The 4,646-nt window shown below is 35.6% G+C and overlaps 1 long non-coding RNA gene across 1 annotated transcript; it reads left to right on the top strand.

Annotated features, from left to right (window-relative positions):
- Positions 1 to 2,384: 2,384 nt before the first annotated feature.
- LOC149943301 (uncharacterized) lies at positions 2,385 to 4,030 on the top strand. Its single transcript, XR_016481319.1, has 3 exons — positions 2,385 to 2,447; positions 3,149 to 3,376; positions 3,449 to 4,030. It is a non-coding gene; the product is annotated as an uncharacterized LOC149943301 (long non-coding RNA).
- Positions 4,031 to 4,646: the final 616 nt, after the last annotated feature.

Below are 4,646 nucleotides of genomic sequence, written 5' to 3'. Positions count from 1 at the left end.
TGACTCGGAAACTAACAAGTGACCCTGTAGAGATGTTTTTTAGTATTTTGAGACAAATGTCAGGAGCCAACGACATGCTAGATGCTAGGGCAGTCGTTTTCTCCATAGAAAACATTCTTAAAAAGGGAACCATTATGTCATCAGTGATTTCTTCAAATGTAGCAGCTGATAGTTTTTGTGCAATTGAAGCCTACAGAGATGACTGCGTGAATTCGAGGATTGACCAAAGACCACTTGAAAATTCTAATAGGCAGATTTCTGAAGATTGCCTAAAAATTTTAGACACCCTTTTAGTGTACCCCGAAAACCAACGCTCTACCTTGAAATTAGCTAGTTTAGCTTACATAGCTGGATACATTTTGAAAGAACTGGAGAAGAAGGATTTATGTAGCTCTTGCATAGGTAACATTTCACAACCATGTGGTAGCTCTCCTCTTCTTAACTTAATCAAGGATGTAGACAGAGGAAACCTTCGATATCCCAGTCATCAATTTGTGTTGGTCATATCGACAATTGTTACTTTTGTAGAACATGCGTTTCCATTCATAAAACATTCTCAAGGTATGTACTCTGAAATCGAGTCGCATGTATTACCCAAACTAGAGATATGCCCTATATTAACTTCCCTTCACGAAAACCATGCCAAAACCATTGCCAAAATAATCTGTAAAAAATTAATTCCACCCATATTAGATAACATCACACGTACAGTTTCAGCACGATTTGAAAAAGTTAAGGAAGTTAAATACAAACCTCTTTCAAGAAAAATTCATAAATTGAATTAATTATTTATTTTATATTTATAATTCAGTATCCATTATTTATTTCGAGAAACATGTGGCTTAAGATGGTTTATGTTACCATGATGTTACTGTGCAATAAACTTTGAGAGCATCATCTCGTGACTACACATGACTATTTGTTTTACTTTTTAAAAATATAAATATAATAAAAAAAATTACAGGAATATAAAAACTATTTCAACGACATTTAAAAATTAACATTTACTTTGTTTTAATAAAATATAATTAAAAACGTGTTTTTAAATCTTGTTTTGGTGGTTTCGACACCAGTTTTTATATAGACGCCAATGTAAAAAATGTGTATGAGTGCAGCAAAAAATTTCCCTGGCGGGAAAATCCTTGCTCACTTAAAATACGCGAATGATATGGCCGCTATAGCGCGAACAGCGCGCAATCGAAGTTGGCCGTGGTTTAGTAATAGATTCTTTTTAAAATGGCGGCAAATAATTTTTCCGGGCAAGAAAATCGAAAAAAACGAAAACTTCTGTATTTGATCGTAAATGAACTTGTTACCGATGAAATTATTGAAAATGGTGGTGTTAATATTTGTTATACTCCTAACTATTCTAAAAAAACTAAAAATTGCGCCGCATTAATTGCAACAACATTAACTAATTCTAAGCCTCGGTCTAGACCTGTAAGAATAACAGACTATGTGGAAAGTGTAGTACCATATTATACAGAAAAAGATTTTAAATCTCATTTTCGAATGAGCAGGACCGCTGTTGAAGTAAGTTAGATATTTATCTCGACTCTTTCGTTCAACATAACTCTTTGCCTTCATTTAATAACTTGTTTTCATTAGGAATTAATCAACATTTATGGAACTGCGGTAGCTTCTGAAAAACTGTACATCACTATATCTATCCAAAAAAGGATATTAGTTTCATTATGGCTGCTGGCAACTCCGGAGTCATTTAGAAGCATTGGAGATCGTTTGTTTTCATTGAATTTGTTAGAATTGTGTCAAGATTAAGACAACAATACATTACGTGGCCTACAGAGGTAACAATGAATACTACAATGACAGTTTGCGAGACAAAATATGATTTCCCTGGAACTATTGGAGCGGTTGATGGCTGCCACATTGACATTAAAGGCACTATATCACGACCTATTTAAAAAAAAAACTTTCTTGAAGTTCCATTTTTTGAAATAGATGGCGCCAGGGTAGAAACGGACCTCCTGAAGTTTTGTTCGTATTTGACGGGTAATGTTTGCTATGTGGCGAAGATAGAAGAGTCCATTTTGGTTTTCCGGGTAGAACATCGAAAATAGGATGTTCAATATGGAACCCGCAAATGGGCTTTTCTATTTCGAACCCCGGCGGGTGGCTAGTCTCTACTTGTGCCGATAGCTGTAGGCTGTATATTTCAATCCTATTTGTCAGGTCGAGAATTAATGGGCGAGATACGGAGGGGGGGGGGGGGTCGTGGCGAAAATTGAAAGGGTAGGGTCATACCATGAATTTTGACAGAGTTTTTGAAAGTTTGCTTGATTGAGTAGAACAGTGTAAGAAGCTTATAAATACTGTCCGCCGAAAAATGGAGAAAAGCGAAAAAAAGAGTTTTAGCGTAGGTCAACGGACAGAAACTAATTATCTTTCACAAATATGCAGTTTATAAAATATTTCTTTGATAAATGGTAAGTCCAAAACTTTTATTTACGAGGCAAATCAGTTCGTTGATTTCTTAAATTTCAATTCAATCCCTACTATAACTATATTAAAGTTTAAATTTGTTCACAATATTAAACTTTAATATGTTTTCAATATTAATGTTATAGTTCGTTCACAATATTAAAGTTTTAATTTGTTCACAATATTAAAGTTTTAATTTGTTCACAATATTAAAGTTTTAATTTGTTCACAATATTAAAGTTTTAATTTGTTCACAATATTAAAGTTTTAATTTGTTCACAATATTAAAGATTTAATTTGCTCATGATATTCAAGTTTTAATTTGTTCACAATATTTAAGTTTTAATATGTGATCAGAGTTATAAATATTACGGGTGGCCCGTAGGGAAAGAGGAAGAGGCGGTTTTCTCGCCCTTACTAATTTATTAATATAATCTTGGATTAATAATAGAAGCTAACGCTTAGCTTCTATTATTAATCCAAGATATAATAGAGTAATATCGGTGTTACGTAACTTGGCGTAACTATAAAAAAACTGCAGTCAGAAAGGTGACCATAACCGAGAGCTACAGGGCCGTCGAGTAACTTTTGCCCCGGGCCCTAAATTTCGTATTGATTTTCCGTACAGATGGTAGCAGTATTGGCCCGTCGTTCTGTCAAAATATGTATTTTTCAAAAATAATACAATTTCAATGATTTTGCTTAGGTGGGATAGTTACCAATCAAGAATCAAGAATATTGCTAGCGGCCATTGATTATAACGAACATTCAAATAGACCGCAAGCCCGTTCGAAATCTGGCGAACTTCAATACAGAATGTTTTGGAGCAAAAAATCGAAATCATACAATATTGGAAAAATTGTATGAAGCAAAAACCTATTGTTATATTGATTCATTGACGGAGATGGTGTTTGACGCCAAAAAGAATTATATGGTTACTAAACACCTAATATTATAACACTTTTTTATATTAAAGTTAAATGCTATGTACTTTTTTTCATTTCAGGGTAATATTTCTGATTAAAAACTAATGGATGAGACCGATCGTTATATTTGTAAACATATAAGTTTACAAGAACAAATCCCGTTTTAGCCAAACATAAATCTAGATTTTAATTTGAGGCATGAAGTTGTAAAGTACAATGATTAAAGTATTTTACAGGCGTGACGATTGTTTTAACAATATTATTGACTGTTTCGGCCGGGCCCCAGCTAGAACTAAAATCCCGTGAAGACTGAGTCATAAACCAAACCCTTCCCCCGTCCCAGCGCAGCCGCTAAATTGACTTAGGCAGAAAAATATTGGTTGTATAGGTGTGATATGTAGGTTGCAGGATTCACGGCACCGTTCCAGGGGAAAAAATGCATGATTTAATTAATTAACTTAATTGGAAATCGATGAAAATTGCGCGACTCGCTGCGTTTGCGCCATAGGAATAGCTGTGAGGAAATTGGAGGTCCTAGGTTGAACGGCTCGGACGTCTATAGAGAAACAGACGCAAGACAGACAGAAGACACTTAGGAATATAGTATAGATAGCAAAGATTAGGTATTTGCATTTGAAATTTACGCTAACACTAAACAACTTAAGCCAGCGTCGTATCCAGGATTGGATTTCGGAGGGGGACGTATGTATGGCAACATTGTTTTTTATGTCTCGAGTAGCGGCTCTGCTACACGTATTCCTACATTTGCACGGGATTAATTCTTCATCTAATATATTGACCATATCCAAAGGCATAATTTCCATTTTATCCATGGTTATAGACTTGCCTAAAAATATCAAAACGTGGCAGTGGCGTAGTCAGGGGGGAGCACATAGAAACGTATGGTCGTACGTACAAATATATATTTTTTTTCAATGACGTGCCCCCCCCCCGAAACCAAATCCTGGCTACGCCACTGAAACGTGGGACAGATCTGATAATATTTCTAGAAAACCCGTCACGCGACTGCTAAGGGTTTTACTCAAAAATACCACGTTACCGATATGACCCTTTCGAAAAACATCGAATAAACCAAAGACTATATATACGCTTCGTTTACTAGGCAGGCGTGTTCCTAGGAAAAACCTGTTAACACCTCTGTAGCACTGTAAAAGCTGGGTTAATATTTGAACCCGCGGCGCCACTAGTAACACAGCTCAAGCTAGGGGAAAATTCTGACCAGCGTCGAGATGGAGCCACAATCGGTATGCAAGTTGA

This window comes from Leiobunum rupestre, chromosome 6 (genome assembly GCF_980474605.1).
Source record: "Leiobunum rupestre chromosome 6, qqLeiRupe1.1.hap1, whole genome shotgun sequence".
NCBI classification, from domain to species: domain Eukaryota; kingdom Metazoa; phylum Arthropoda; class Arachnida; order Opiliones; family Sclerosomatidae; genus Leiobunum; species Leiobunum rupestre.
This window is presented reverse-complemented; position numbering and strand designations above follow the sequence as displayed.